This window comes from Drosophila gunungcola, unplaced genomic scaffold (genome assembly GCF_025200985.1).
Source record: "Drosophila gunungcola strain Sukarami unplaced genomic scaffold, Dgunungcola_SK_2 000018F, whole genome shotgun sequence".
Taxonomy (NCBI): Eukaryota; Metazoa; Arthropoda; class Insecta; order Diptera; family Drosophilidae; genus Drosophila; species Drosophila gunungcola.
Genome location: NW_026453200.1, coordinates 1182896 through 1200004, shown reverse-complemented (window position 1 = coordinate 1200004; position 17109 = coordinate 1182896).

Below are 17109 nucleotides of genomic sequence, written 5' to 3'. Positions count from 1 at the left end.
GCCCTCTGTGGGAGGGTTATGGTCTGACACAACGGGATTGATATTTTGGAAAGTTGATGAAGTCGGAGGTTTGTTAGCAACTTTTTCCTTCTTCCGCTGGTTGGTGTTAAAATTAGCCGGGACTCGGGAAATTGCGAATTGAAACTTTACAATTAAATGCAAGTAAAGGCTTTTAAGTTCAGGAAGTTCTTCCATGATCTCGTCTTTTTTTGAGTGCGAATCACTTCTCGCTACGCAGCTATCACATTGCCATGATAGATTCGGCATGTTGGTTAGCAATTTGATTGCCTCTTTAGGCAAATTAACACCCGAAGTTTGGAAAGTGCGATGAAAAAGCGTTGAACATCGAACAGCCTCAAAATCGCGAAGCTGCGCAGGCGTAACGGCAACATTGCACTCAGAGCACCTTAAAGTAGTCGTAACGAAATAGAAAACGAGTCTGCTCGCAACGAATGCTAATCAGAGATCTGAAAATCACAAATATTTAAAGCACTGATTGCATAGCTGCTTAGTGTCCCTAAAAAATTAAGCAAAAACAAAACAAAATAAAAACAAGAAAGATAGCAAATTTCGGCAAGCCGAAGTTCATATACCCTTGCAGCTATTGCAAAAATTAAATGTTCTTGAAAACAGTAAAATTTTGATTTACTCGCTTATAGGTTTAAGAACATTGAAGCTTTGATAACTTGCAGCTCAAATATTCGATAGTTCCTATGACAGCTATATGATATCGTTTTCCCATTTTAATAAAATTAAGAGCGTAGTTCTGAACTGTCACTCGAGTTTGTGCACTTGTTTCCTACGGTCATGTTAAGCTCCTAATTATCAACCAGAAAGTGATCTCCAATTTCTTCCGAGTTCTACCAATTTAACACCCGAGCGGCAGTGTAAGCGTTGTGTACGACTCTGCCCATTGGGCTAGGTCTTGTCTCTCGCTAATGCTCCCACTGCCCAGCGAGAGATAAGAAGTAAAGACTTTTGAAAATTTCGCATTTTATTTCTATTAGTTTCCTAATCGAAAATATAGTTAATTAAAAATGAAAAGCAAGGCACCTTCCTATCCGCCACTCTCGAAAGAGCTGTCCGGATTTGAGAAGATGAAGGAAATCGCTGGCCAATCTCCCGCGGAACTTTGAGCCAAGCTTGCAAGAGATTTGGCTCGACGACATGTGGACACCCTTCTACAACAAAACGAAAAAGCTGTTAAAACTAGCTCTGCAACACCTGTAACTAACACCGTTACAGCTACAAGTGCCAGTTCTGGCACCACCACTTACACCGTTGCAGCTTCTTCATATACCACTCCAGTTACCTCTGCAGAAATGTTAACGTCTCCAGGAATTAACAATTTCCCAAAAGTACCCGATATGGGGTGCTCGTTTCAAGCACCAAATACTTCGCTTCGCAGGAAACGAAACACTTCAAACTGCAGTAAAGAGCCAGAGAGCATCAAGAAAAGTAAAGTCAATGTAAACAAAATTGGTATTTCAGGTCAAGCTTCGACGTCCAATGGACTACGCAACAACCGATTCGCACCTTTAGCTGAGGAAATTAACTCTTTGGAGGATATGGAGACAAATAATGAAACGTTTGATCCTAATGGCCAGAGGCATAGCTCAAGCCAACCTGAATCGACCAAGCCGAAACCTCCACCCATATGTGTTCCAAAGGTAACCAATTTTCTCACTCTGGAACGGACCCTTGATAAAATCATCTTTGCAAATCAATATGAGATACGAACATCTAAATTCGGAATTACTCGCATATACACTGACAGTGCTGAGGCATTCCGCAAGGTGGTTCGTAGCCTGACTGCATTAAATTGCAAGGTTTGGCATCATCAACTCCGTGAGGACAAACCATTTAAGCTGGTGCTGAGGAACATACATACATACGTCAATCTCAAGATGACTCCGAATGTCGCTGAGTCGCTTAAAATTAAACAAATTGGAAGGCACAGAGTTACGGTAGAAAAGGCTACTCGCAATAAGGATCCTGTGCAATGTTATAAATGTCAGAATTTTGGACACACTCAAAATTGCTGTTTTATAAAGCCTGTTTGTGGAAATTGCGCCGGAGATTATCGTACCAACTCTAAATCCTGCGAGTCGCATGTTTTTTTTTTGTTATTATTAAGAAAAGCTTAAATATATACAGAAGTAATCCAAAAGACAGAAGAGGAAGAAGTAGAAAAGTTCCGTTCCCGCGGGACCGCCGCAAAGCTATATTTCGCGGGACGGATGGCGGTCAGGTTGCCGATCGTCCTTATTGCTAGTTGCGTCGACTCTGTTCTCGACGCCTTAAGTCCTTCAGGATGCCAGCGGCCAGATTAGCTACCGCATCCCAATTCCTCTGGTTTTCCAGCATGCAATTGATTACGTTATCCACTGTCAGGAAACGCTCGGTTCTTAATTCAGCTTCGGCTCGCGTATAGGGGGCAGATGAAGAATGCGTGCTCCGCGTCTTCGATGCTTGCTGTTCCGCAGTGGTCGCAGCACGGGTTCGGCTCGTGCTTGAACCTGTACAGGTATTCTTTATAGCATCCGTGCCCGGAGATCATCTGTGTGAGGTAGAAATCTACCTGCCCGTGTCTTCTCTGCAGCCAAGGGATTAGACTGGGGATTAACCTGTGCGTCCACCGTCCTGTGTTCGCACTGTTCCACCTCCTTTGCCAAGCCTCTATCGTGCTGCTGCGCTGGGTCCTGCTTCCTGTACTTCCTGTCCTTCGTTCTGCCGCCAGGAGGTCTATCGGTATTGTACCGGCTATCACTAGCGCGGTTTGCTCTGATACCGTGCAGAAGCTGCTTATGATGCGCAGTGCGCAGCGTCTGTAGACAGCTTTGCACTGGCGACTATATGGCGAATATATGGCGTATAGGATGATCGAGGTCACCACTGTGGCTATGATCCTTCTGCTGTGCTGCTTTGGTCCTCGGGTGTTGGCCATCATCCTTGAGATGGATGCAGTCGATCTGGACGCTTTGGCTGCTGCATACGCTTGAACGATAACCTGTGATCGATCATTACCCCAAGGTACTTGATTGAGTCGCTTGATGCTATTAAAGTTGAACCGACTCGAATTGTTGCCTTCTCAACAATCTTCCTGCTGCCTTCAACCTGTGGGGAAGGTTCGTTGGATGAGACACTTGTTATACATTTCCGTGAATATACCCGGGTAAGCTGCCACTATTGTGTGCAGCCACTAACCATACAACATATAGACTGGTCATTTCATACAACGCATTTGGACACAAAAAAACGGACCGCGGAAGGTCCACCGTGCTCACAGCAGCAGGTCCATGCACTTCGTGTGCGTTCGGGTTTTTTGCTCTCTCATTCTTATTCTCATTTTTATGCTCGCGCACTCATTGCACGAGTTCAGTCGATCAGTCGCAGAGAGGCGCTTTTTGAAGAAGGCTGCCTTGCGCTTGAATTCGTCTTTGTATGAATGCGTGATCATGCATTCTCATACACGGGAGCATGTGTGCGTTTATTTCATTTCGGCGCATCAAGAATATTTTGTCTTTTGCCACTTTTCAAACATGGTACCCTAAGAATATGGGCGTATTTACTATTGGGTTATTATATAAATATTAATATTTTATGTTGTAATATATTTTTTAATATTTCAGCATACATTTTTTTTTGTTTACAAATTCAAATAAGTGGTAGCAGTTAAATGTTTTACATATATGTATGTATTCGAATTTATAGAATTCAGTCCACTGAGATGGGAACAGGGCATATCGCAGTCGTGTCACTTGAAACACCGACTGCTCTTCAGTGGTTGAGAAAACTTCAAACTAAATCAGCTCTTGTGGATGTTTTGCGAGCGGTTGGTGCCTGCATACCCTACCGACGATTGCTTTTAAGGGGAGTGGGCTTTTAGGACACTTGTTTTAAATGTTATGTTTAGTGATCTTTGGTTGATTTATTTTTTAATGATTCGCAGTGTAATTTTAATTGTCTTTAAACAAGTAATAAATAATAAAATACTTTTTACATTTTTGTAAACATAAATGGAACAAATATAAAAATCCGCATTTTTTAAATGATAATAATTTTAGATTTTAATTGTACCAATATCTTGGATTATAACAAATTGTTTAAAGACAGTTAATATATATATTTGTTCCATTTACGTTTACAAAAAACGCCTTCCATGAGTGCTAGGAGGGCCACTGTGTTAAGGGTGTGGGCTTTGTAGGACGTTAGGCGACTGGTAGGGGAGGCCAATCTGGGTCTTGTCTGGGTGATGATCAGCGCGTGGTCGCTGTGAGTGTAGAAGTCTGACACCCTCCATGCGCAGTTACGTGCCAGTTCTGGGCTGGCGAAGGTCAAATCAATAATCGATTCCCGGCCTGACTTGCTAAAGGTTGGCCTGTTCCCTTCGTTGAGTAGGCAAACATTTAACGAAGCCAACGCCTCAAGGAGGATGGTTCCCCGCTGTGTCGTACTAGCGCTGCCCCATATTGTGGACCATGCGTTGAAATCACCTGCGATGAGGATTGGTGACCTGCCGCGTGCGTCGGCAGCGATCTCCTGCATTATTGCTCTGAACTCGCTAATGCGTACGCTTGGGGCAATGTAGCAGCTGTAGATTGTTAGTCCTCTGAACATAGCTCTGGTATATCCCGCCTTGGATGCCCTTTGCGATAGGTGTCCAGAAGGCTGCCCGCAGCTCCAAATCGCTGCTCTACTGTCCGCGCTATGTTGCCATACGCCTTCTTGTTTGGCCTTATAGGGCTCGCTGAGTATTGCCACATCAGCCTGTTGTTCGATTGCCAATGTATGTGTGCAAACTGCGGTGAAAATCGCCCTGCTGGTTTTAAAGGCTGCAAAGTAAGAATGGAATTGTGCAAATAACTAAAACCTGGATTAAAACTCAGCAAAACAAGAAGCAATAGGACAAACGAATCCCGAAACGGTCAACTATTCTCCATGTCAGCTACCAGAGATGGCGTCTCTTATGCAGACATGGGCAGAAATAGCCTTCCGAGCAATACCAGCGCTGCAGCCAGCAGACCGCAACTCTGATAGAAATCTGTCCACCTTGGAAGGGGCAATCTTTGATACAAATGCTAGGCTGGATCAACTCTTGAAACTAGTCATGGAAACGTTTGAGTCGAACAAGGCCTTTCGCGACCTAGTTCAGGTTCTAATTTCAGGGAAATGACAGTCGCAACACTTAAGATCGGACTATGGAACGCAAGAGGTCTAGTTAAGAAAAGTGAAGAACTTCGTCTTTTCCTTATTAATAACCATATACGTCGTGGTCTTAAAATGTACCTATCTGGTTATGAATGCCTTGCCAATCACCCTAGTAACACCGCTAAAGGCGGTTCTGCTATCCTCATCAAGTCTAACATTATCCACACTCAGGCTGAGCCCACAACACGAAATGATTTACAGCTAGCTAGTCTCGGTCTTCCAACAAATGGAGGTGTTCTTAAAATAGCTTCATTGTACCTTCCTCCCAGCGAGCCCTGGACAAAAAACGATTTCGACCAGCTTATGGCATCTCTGGGCCCTACATTTTTGGCTGGAGGGGACTGCCAAACATCAATGGTGGGGCAATATAAGGTCTTGTTGTCGGGGTAAGCGTCTTAAAGAAGCCATAATTTCTAGCTCAAGCCAAATTCTAGCTACTGGGGAACCTACCTTTTATTCTTCCAATATCAGACTTACGCCAACAGCCCTGGACTTTTTTATTGTGAATGGAGTACCACTCAATAAGCTCTCGATCGAAACAAAATACTAGCTATCCTCCGATCATTTGTCCGTTGTTGCAACTCTAAGTCAAACACAGCAATACAAAATCAAAAGGAAATCAATACTACCGCCCGGCTCCTCAGTTGAAAAATTTAAGGAAACCCTAGACAGAAGCTTAAATCTCAACACTGTGATTAACCATCCAGATGATCTCGAAGATGCGGTAACGGTTTTCATGGAAAAAATATACACTGCTGCGACGGCTGCTAGCCAAATCAAAGACATCCTACGGACCAAAATAAAACCAACCTGCTCCCACAAAATGCTTTAGTTCTTATACAGCTAAAAAGGAAAGTTCGTCGCGAGTATACAAGAACAGGAGATAAGCGAATCTACAACATTTACAAAAGGCTTTCAAATCGCCTAAGTAAAGTCTTGACAAAGAACAAGCAAGACCAAATTGACTGTATGTTGGAAAATGCGAGTCCAGATGCATCGACTAACTACTCTCTATGGAAGCCCACGAATCGGTTTAAGAGACAGATCACCCCAAAGGCTTCTATCAGAAATCTCGCTGGTGGTTGGTGTCGCTCCAGTCAGCAGAAGGCTGATATATATTTGCTGACAGTTTAGAGAACAGACTTAAGCCGTTAAACCTAACTCCAATAGAAAATCGAATGCTTGTGCAAATGCGTCTGCACAGACCTTTTCAAATGCTATTATCACAATGATTTCCAAGCCAGGAAAGCAACCCACCAAAGTAGACGCATACAGGCCAATAAGTCTCTTACCGGCATTGGGCAAAATGATGGAAAGAGTGATACTGTATCGGATCCTTGGACTAGAAAGTGTGAGCAAAGCTATTCCAAAATTTCTGTTTGGTTTCCGAAAAAGTCACGGTACTCCTGAACAGCTACACCGCGTTGTCAATTTTGCACTGGAAGCCATGGAAAACAAAATGTATGCTGTATTCATAGACATTCATTAAGCCTTTGATAGGGTATGGCAGGACGGTCTCCTAAGTAAGCTGAAGAATTTACTAACGTCACAGCTTTTCCTCCTCATTCAGAGCTTTTTATCGGAAAGGAAATTCAGTTTGACTTTCGATGGTGAGAAGTCGTCGGTGTACCCCAAGGCAGTGTACTAGGCCCGACACTTTACTCACTCTACACGTCAGATATGCCAGATTCCTGGGGCTGTACCGAAGTTGACGATGATAACATGCTCATCGCAACATACGCCGACGACACTGCGGTTATGGTCAGGAGTTCAAGTATAGATATTGCAACCTTGGGCCTGCAGGAGTACGTGACACGCTTTGAAAAGTGAACAACAGAATGGATCATAGGCATCAACTGCAGCAAATGTGCTTGTGTCACATTCTCCACAAGGCAAAAAAACTGCTCAGGCATTTCCATGCTCGAATCTGTACTTCGACACGAGTCCTACTACAAGTACCTTGGTGTGATTTTGGATAGAGGACTCACTTTCCAGAGGCACACAACCATGGTCAAGCAGTATGTGCTTTCAAAGGCAGCAAGTATGTCCTGAGTTCCATCTCCAAGGAATAAGCTCTCACTGTCCAACAAAGTTCGCATCTATAAAGCTATTCTTAGTCCAATCTGGAAATATGCATTACAAGTCTACGGCACAGCGTTCAAGTCGAACCTAAACAAAATACGAGAAGCACAAAGTAAGATTATCAGATCGATTTGTAATGCCCCCTGGTTCATGAGAACTAGTGATATAGAAAGAGATCTCCAAATCGCAAAGATAGGCGATGTATGTCGTACGCACGCCAAAAACTACCTCAGACGTCTTGGCTCTTATCCTAACACCCTGGCGAAGAGGCTAATATGGAGACCTACGAAAAGAAGACTTAAAAGATACCACCCTTATGACCTTCCATTAAGATATATTTAACACATTCAAAGTCAGAAGAAATTAAGATGTAAATCAAGTAGAATTAATGTATAATCTTATATTTACAACCTGCTCAAGCTGCCACATAGGTAGCAGTACACCCGTTAATTTTGAATAAATATACACTTTTATAACTTTTAAAAAAAAGTTCTGAACTGTCAAATTATTAATAAGTCAAAAAAATTTTTAAAAAAAGTTACAAAATAAAAAGTTACGTTATTATTATTTTTTTTTAAATATTTTTATTGTTCTCATGGGAGCATTTTCTTAAAGTCGTACGATTTTGATGAAATTAAACCGTAATTCTGAAATATTTAACCATTACTATATGTCGAAGAACTAAAAACAAAAATTACAAAACAGCTAACTTTTATTTTATTTTTATTTCCGATCGTTCCAATGGGAGCTATATGCTATAGTCGTCCGATCCGGCTCGAAGCGACTTATGTACTACCTGCAATAAAAAGGCCATATTTGGAAAAGATTCATGCAGATTGCTGTAAAATTGAAGAACTAGTTTGCGTAGAAACGGACGGACAGATGGACAGGCGGAAATGGCTAGATCGACTCTCATAGTGATACTGATCAAGAATATATATACTTAATAGGGTCGGAAATGTGCTTGTTAACAAACGGAAAACAATTCTAGTTTAACCCGCCAGCTTGCAATTACATTAAATCATCAATATTGCAAATGTATATGTAATATTTAACAATGTTAAATTATGATTTACAATAGTGTTATTGTAATGTAAAGCTTTCAGCTATGCTATGGAACGCATTCAAAAAAAGTGGCATAAAAATGGATCGCAAATATTTCGTCCTCAACGTTTTAATATTGTAGTCAAATTTTCTGAGTTTTTGGGTTTTTCCCTCAATTATTTGATCCGACAAATACTATGCTCTGCCAACTCCAATTTTAAAAGATTAAATTTTGTATTCTTTTCGCCGGGGCCTGGCGTACGATCACTCAGGGAAATCTGGCAAGGCTTTTGCAATATTCTGGTATTTTTTTGTCGATCTGAGTACAGGGGGTTAGAAATGGCACTGACGAAAAGTGTACGCCGGTTATTTGTCTCTCGCTCTCTCTTATAGCTCAAAAACCGATTTTGTCAATCTGAGTACTGGGCTTAAGATATAAAGAAGTCGCGGACTCACAATAATTTGTAAGTGTTCGTTAACAAAAATTTCCTCAACAACGTGTTATGTATCCTAAAGAATATTGAGGTTAATTATTCTTACTAATTTAATTTTAACTATGTAACTATATATATAATATAAAAAACAGGGTATCCAACCGGTTTTGTAGCCGTTATTCTTAGCCGGTATTACCGAATCAAAACAGTAACCGAAACCGATATAATATTTTTTTGTCTAACCAGAACCGTAACCAGAATATATAGCAACCAGAATAACCGTTACTGATATCGAAACATATGTACCGGTTCTGTTAAATGTAAATGCTTTACTTTTAGTGGATTTTTTTACAATTGATATCATAGTACACAAAAACAAATTTAAAAAAATATGTTTATTTATACAAATATTATCACGTAACCAGAAACAAATTCCAAACGAAAATTTTTTTTGGACAAATTCAAAAATTTAAGTTAGTGTACTGTGTGCAAAAAATTGTCTACGAGTTAATATTATTGATTTGTACACCCCTGCAAGAGTACAATAATTTCAATCAGAAGTGTGCAACGCATTGAAAGAGACAAATTATTCGCTCTAATCTACACCCGAAGCTTGTTTTGGTTGCGGTACCATTGGAGTCACGTATGCAACCTTCCATCTATCGGCAAATCGTCCACGCAAAAGTGATAAATTAAAAATAAATTTCAAGGGTAAACATAGCTCTTCAATGCAACATTTAAGGACATAAGTAGGAATCTCATCGCAATCAAGGTTGTAAGAATTGTCAAAGTCTTGAATAGCAGAGTGAATATTCTCGTCTTCAACAGTCAAAGAACCTATGGTTACCAATATTGTAATTGAATCAAGGCTAGTTCAAAAACAGCTTTAAAAAAATAAGCAAACAGATTTGAAGTTTCTATATCAGATTGAGGAGTTAAATTTCCAAGGTACATAGCAGAAGGAACTGAAGAAACGTTTTTTTTGGATCTGACAAACCTCCAAATGATTTGGGGTTGAGTTTCAGCCCGCTCTCGACCTCTGCTATGTACTGATGGTAAATAAATTTATTTAAAAACTCAAATTCTCGTTTGGTCCAGTAAATTATCATAGATATTGGTGACGTACTCCAGATGGGCTTGTAAAGAGAATAGGTACTCTTCGGCGGTATATAAGACGCCACAATTAGTAGCGTGTCCACTGGTCCAATAACAGAAACAGCCACTTGATCCAGAAAAGTGTCTTCATTGAGAAGACCAATGGACAAACATCTCAAGCTGCGACGAACAGCCACAATTACGCCTTCTCCTCTAGCGTTTGTATTTGTATCATCTCTGTCCATGAGATAGACTTGATACAAGTTGAAATCGAAGTACTCGTTAGTGTAAAAGATCATTTTGAGCCAGGTTTCAACCAGGACTACGACATCAAAGTTGGCTTGGGATATAGCAAGATATACTTGTTCCGCTTTTGTCCGCATTCCAGAGATATTTTGGAAATAGATTTTAAGTAGGGATGTGCTTAAAATGGAGTGATTGTAAATCCTCGGGGTCGCCACCAGCTGATTCGTGTTCATGCTAATGCATTCCAGTGCATGCGGATCCTAATACTTTAATTCCGCTGATCTCCCTTAGTAACGACGTATATTTAATCCATTGCTTATCTTCAGAATTAAGTGCGCTGCATTCGCAAAATATTTTTAGATTTCTCGAAAAAAGAGAAGCCAGAATTTAAGAACGATGGCTCTAACTGAAAGCTTCCACTTCCAAGAGAGCAACTTTATTAGAAAGTAGCGATAAAAGCGGGCGATGTTGTTGTGTATCCATCAGCTGATCAGAAAGTTTAGCAGAGAGCTCTCCTCCCAAACGCACTTTCAGAGTCTCAACAAATCCAGACCAGCTATACGAAGCGGGCGGTAAAAATTCCAGATAGGGTTGTAGTTAAAGCATCATTGCAGAGAGGTCGACTCCGGAGAGCGGACAAAGAGCATTGACATTAAAACTATGACTTAGGAGAACCTCGCTCAAAGCGGACGTTGAAAGCTCAAGCCGAGAATTTTGTAGAGCTGTCGTGAGCGTATGAAAATACTAGACCGCGTCTGGGAAGAGCACGCAATCCGTGATAGGAATGAAACCAGATGCTTGGCGAGGGTCGAAGAAAACGAACAACAAGAGCTCCAGCTGGTGTTGTGGATATTTGTCGGTGAATAGAGCGCAAAGAATTCAAAATTTTGGAGAATAAAGGCAATAGGCAAGCTCAGCCTTTGTTGTTGCGAGCACAAACCCAGTAGATGAGGAAGAGGATTGCAGAAATGCCCCGCAACGGTGATGACGCCAGTGGCGCCTATTCCTCGGGTTTGCTGAATCTGCTGACTTTTACTGCTTCTGGCTAAAATTCATCGCAAAAAACACAGATTGATAGTATTGCTCAGGCACTCCCAGCTTAAAATTGATTAGCTTCAATGCTGATATATCTGCAACTTTTTTAATTAAAGGTTTGAAAATTATACGGTCAGTTTTTACGCACAACTTATTAGCAACAAATTCGCACAACGCCTCTGGTTTGGTGCTTACTGCAAATTTGCCAATATGCAGAAAATTGTTACTTGGTAGAACTTCGAATTGTTCACGACCTGTTCCTGTGATTATTTTTGTGATTCCGTTTGGGGGCAGCTGCTGGAGCGGTGGATACCAGAACAGCTTGCTTAGCATGATAGGATGCAGCCTGGTTCGCTTGATGGGAAGTAGATGGAGTTGGTGCTGCAGGTTTCACCAATTTTCTGCGCTGACTGACATTATTACTGCCACTAGCAGGAACGGGAAAAGCGTTATATAACTTTGAATTTAAATCCATTTATAGATTTCTTAGTTCCCGAATCTCATCCATTAGTTCTCCGATTTAAGAGTGAGAATCGTTACTCACAACACAACCGTCGCATTGCCAGGGAAGGTTCTGCATATTATTTAGTAATTTAATTGCTTCTTCGGGCAAATCAAAACAGGCTGTGTGAAATATGCGGCGACAGACCGACGAACAACGGACCGCCTCTAAGCTACGTAGCTGCGTAGCAGTAACCTCGGAATTGCATTCGGTGCAAAGAGACATAGTGAAAAAACAACCGATCACAATCACAAGAGCTGACTGATGACTAATCCCCGATAAAAAAATATTATCCTAACGCTACAAGTACAGACATATATTTTATTCAATAGTCATAATGGTTTCAAATATTTAGACAATTAAACTAAAAAAAAAAAAGAAGCAAACCCCGTCAAGTCGCTATATACCCGTGCAGCTATTGTAAAATTAAATATTCTTTTAACCAACTCTTTTTCGCTATGATGATTTTCCGATAAACTTTTCGGTCGTTCTTCTGGCAGCATTATAATATTACTGTCCAATTGTAATAAATTAAAGCCGTGAATCTGAAATAGTAAACCATTAGTATATATCGAACAATCTTGTTTCTATTGGAGCTGTATGATATAGTTGTCCGATTTTAATAAAACTAAAAGTTTCATTTATAATTTGATACAGAAGTTGGCAACGCAGTGAAAGAGACATTTCCGAACCTATAAAGTATAAATATATCATTGATTATCATTACTAGGAGAGTCGATCTAGCCATGTCCGTCTGTCCGTCCGTTTGTTTCTACGCAAACTAGCCTCTCAGTTTTAAAGCTACATTTGAACGTTGATGCACTAAAACAGTAAAAACATACATGCATACAAATATGCTTGAATTTTTCCCAAAAGTTGTATTTCTATTGCAGAAAGTATATAAATCAGAACGAGCCGGATCGGACGACAATATTATATATCTCCCATAGGAACAATCGAAAAAAAAATGAAAATAATTATATCTTTGCTCTTTTATTATTTATTTTGTTAGTTCTTCGATATATAATTAGAACTAGTATACTGTTTTAAAAATTCGGTTTGATTTTGATCAAAATCGGACGACTTTATCATATAGCTCCCGTTGGAATATTAAAAAAAAATATATATATTAAATTCTCAACTTTTTTTAATTTTTCTGGGCATTGAATTTACGTTTTTAATTTTACTAAAATCAGATATCGATATCATATGGCTGTCATAGGAACGATCGATGTTTAATGTTTTTAAATATGTACGCACGCATATAGTTTAAAATTTAGATGTTTAAAAAAATATTTAATTTTCTCAATGGCTACAAGGGTATATAAGCTTCCTGGACATGGCTGAATCGACTCTCTTAGTGATGCTGATCAAGAACACATACTGTATAACGACCCTGACACGCCGTGCCCAGGGTTTGAGACAGAAATTTATTTCCTCCTTAGATCGATTTACTTCCCTTTCCCCAAAGAATAACACAATTCGAACGCTACAGAGTATGGTTATATTTAGTAGTACGGCTAGTTAGGGCTACGTTTGTAATTACAATTATATCGGCGCAATGGGAGGGCCGAGTGTGGTACTGCTTGCTGGTTTGACGTCGACGCTGCTGAAGGGCCGAATGTAGGACTGCTTGCAGAGTGATACCGACGCTGAGTATTGCACTGCGGGATTGGCGCTACGGAAGGGCCAAATCTTGTACTGCTGAATAGCCGAATGTTGCACTGCTTGGGGCGTGGCACTGGTGCTGCGGAATGGCCGAGTGTTGAATTGCTTGATTCGTCGTGCTGCTACCCACTCCAGCTTTTTTTCTTCTGTGAGCGCAGTTAATCGCATGATTTACCGGAAATCTAGCGCATATTCCTTCGCCGGCTCGTTCTCGCCCTGGTGCCTATGTGTAATGCTTTCCACAGCTTTCTCCTAATGATCCGTTGGCCTGTAATACTCTAGGAATTCTTTTCGAAAGGTGCTCGATGACGTCATCGGTTTTGGGTGGGTCCACCAGTCCAAGGCACAGCCTCTGAGAAGTATTACCATTGCTTCTGCTGTATGATCGAGATCTATACCGTATGCCTCTGCCATTCCTCTGTTCTACTTATGAACTTTGCCGAGCTCCCAGTGCCGTCGTATTCTTCTCCTCAACTTCGTATTACTCCTATTGTGGCCACTTTATTTCCTTCTGTCCTTTTGGGCTTGGGTACTGGTATTTCTTCGACAATCTCCGTTGGGTTCGGCACTTACACGTATTTATGGTCTTTCTCGATGTGTTCCTCTGTGTCGGTTGCCAAACTAATGCCTCTCTTGCGTGTTTCTGAGATAGTTCTAAAAGGCGTTTTCTAAATCTGCCATTTGTCTTCGTATGTCCTCGCACAGTGTTTCTGGCTTGACCTCGAATTCTATTAGGTAGGCTTCCAGTTAGGTTTTAATATATATCGGCGCTATGGGAGGGCCGAGTGTGGTACTGTTTGCTGGGTTGACGTCGACGCCGCTGAAGGGCCGAGTGTAGGACTGCTTGTAGAGGCATACCGACGCTGCGGACGGGCCGAGTATATCACTGCTGGCTGAGTTTTGCACTGCTTCGTGTGCGGGATTGGCGCTACGGAAGGTCCGAATCTTGTTCTGATGGGTATCCGAATGCTTCACTGCTTCATGCGTGGCACTGACGCTGCGGAAGGGCCGAGTGTTTCACAGCTTGATTCCTCATGCTTACGCTACGGGAGGGCCGATTGCGCACTGCTTGGTGTCGGCGATGTGGATTGCGCACTGCTTGCTATAGGCCATCGTTAGTTTCGACCTGCCGTCTATTCCGTGTCGTTTTCGGGTCGGGAGCCGGAAACCTGACTTCTGGAAGGAACTCACTGAGATGGGCCGAAAATACGCAACCCGCACCGCGCGGTGCGCCTATGGCTACGGAAAGCCGAGCGGATAATCACTACTGTCAATCTTCCCGCCTCAACTCCAAGAAGGAAACTCCAGCGTTTATTTTCTTTATGCCTTTATGGCTTAGGGTCAGCAAGCAGTCGGAATTAAGAGAGAGAAAAGTGATCTGACACCCGGGCTATAAACTCTCGTAACTATCGCGTACTTTACAACGTTTGTCGGAATATCGAAAGCTCTCTTCCATTACAATCATTTATAGAGTCGGAAATCACTTGCTTGTAAATTTCAGACTTCTTCTAATACTCTCTGCAAGGGTATAAAAACCAGGTGGACTTCTGTACAGCAAGCTTTACAATATAAAGGCGGAGACGCGCATCCTCAGCAGCCTCACGGAGCGCTTGGTCGAAATCGACCAAGCAACGGGAACAGCTGTCTGAGCGGGTTAATAACTTACACCGGGAGAGTGCGGACATGCGCGCAACGAAGGAGAGAGTGGGTAGCGTAGAGGCAAAACTTGTCGCACAAAACGACAAATAATTTGTCTGACCTCCGTATGCATGGCGTGCCATACAGGGAGGGAGAAAAGCTTGGAACACTGTAAAAGCAGCTCTGATTTTCTTTGCATATCACTTTTTTAAAATTCGTTAATTTTAAGCTTTTTGACTCTGTTTTTAATGAGTTTTGTCCTGCTCTGTAAAGGTGAAAAACTTTGTCTACAAAGAGAGGATCATTGCGGATTAACGTCAGCTCCTCACCGTGCTTAGTGCGCTCTTCGGAGATGCGCTTTCATCATGTTCCGTCTCTCCTTCACATCAACAACATAATCAGCTTAAGCTGTGCGCTATGTGCTTGGCTTCAATATCGGCGCGCTCTCATCTTGTCTCGCCGGTCTCTTGATGCAGCAACAGCAGCATCGGCTTGAGATTTCGTTTTCACAGTTGGACATCCTACAATAGTTTTCTTGGCACATTCGCTTGATTTTGGGCTTTCTCACAATATTGGTATGGAAACGGCACCCTCTCTCAGGGTTGTGAAAGCCGTTTGGGACATCAACAGCTGTTGTCGCCAGTCTTATCACCAAATTGATCGGATTCAACTGCTTATAGTATTCTCTTAGAAGCAGCGCTCTCTTCTGACTTAACAGCTTTATTCATTGTGAGAACTCTTCATTTTCTTCAGATACTTTGAGCATTGATCAACAGCCTGTACGTATCCGCATAATAATATCTATGACCTGATGACGACACCAGCAAAGCATTTTTTCGCCTATTTATGCTGCCTGGCCGAACATGGATTTCACGCTCTTTGATGACCAAACTTGAGTAAACAATGCATTTATTTTCAAAATATTTTCATGGAAACATGATGTCACAAGGACCGGGATGCTGTTTAAACACAATGTTCTAGAGGTGGCGGCGCTCTCATAGCTGTGCGGCGTAGTCTGCGTTGCGCTTCTATTCGTCTCCTAAATGAGGACTCTCTCCTTGATCAAATTTGCGTAACTCTCTCTGGGCCTGCAGAGTCGATATTCCTGGTGGTATCCAAGCAGAAGTTTCAAGCTATACAAGGCTCATGTGAACAATATTGCCCATATCTATCAGGATCTAGATGATAATCAGTACATTTGCATTCTGGGCGACTTCAACCTTTCTTTGCTTTTGTGAGCTTATGATGCAGATGACTCGGCTATGGTTCCCAGTAATTTACTTTTGCCTCCTGAAATTATATTTATTGATGATCTTCTAAGCATTGGATGAGTCAAGGCTAATCATGTATTTAATAGTTTAAACAAACTTTAAGACCTTATTTTTATTAACCCCGACTTAAACGTTAATTTAATTGTTGTAACCTGTCATATTTTTTCACCATGTAACTTAATTTCAATTCGGAATGATATTTCTAATTTTAAATGAAATGAGATCCTTTCGCATGCTAGTGTGGATATTTCCTATGAACATTTTTTGACTTCTCTCTCTACTGTTATCAAAAGGTATGCTTAAAATATAGCTTCTTGTTTTTGTAGACTTCCCTAATACACGCACGGACTAAAGAAATACAAAAATCTTAGAAACAAGTTTTATAAGCGTTATGCTGAAAGCGGAGATTCTGAAGAGTTTGATCGGTTCAAGCGAAATAAGCGCGTATTCGAATTCTTGAATAAATTTTTATACAGTCAATGCATTGCAGATGTGGAAAGAAAACTGATTACTAACCCAAAATCATTTTGGCATTTTGTAAATTCTAAATGAACAATATCGCATATTCCTTCCTATAGTTTGCTTGAAAATAAATCAGCCTCCTCTGACTTGGGGGTGGCTAATTTATTCGGAAAGTGTTTTTCATCCAACTTTGAGCCATTATATTCTTGGAATGATGAATTAATACTGCAATTCATTGCCTCAGTGCTAAGTATAGGGAATTTTTGATTCTGACTGTCATACCGCTGCTATGATCTTTAATGACTCGGAGGAAAACGGATAGTACGAAAGATCATACGTCAATAACTCACGCTAAATGAATACATTTCAGGTTAAAATTCGACGAAGCTGTTCATACCAAGAAATCTTGGTCAGTCTTGAA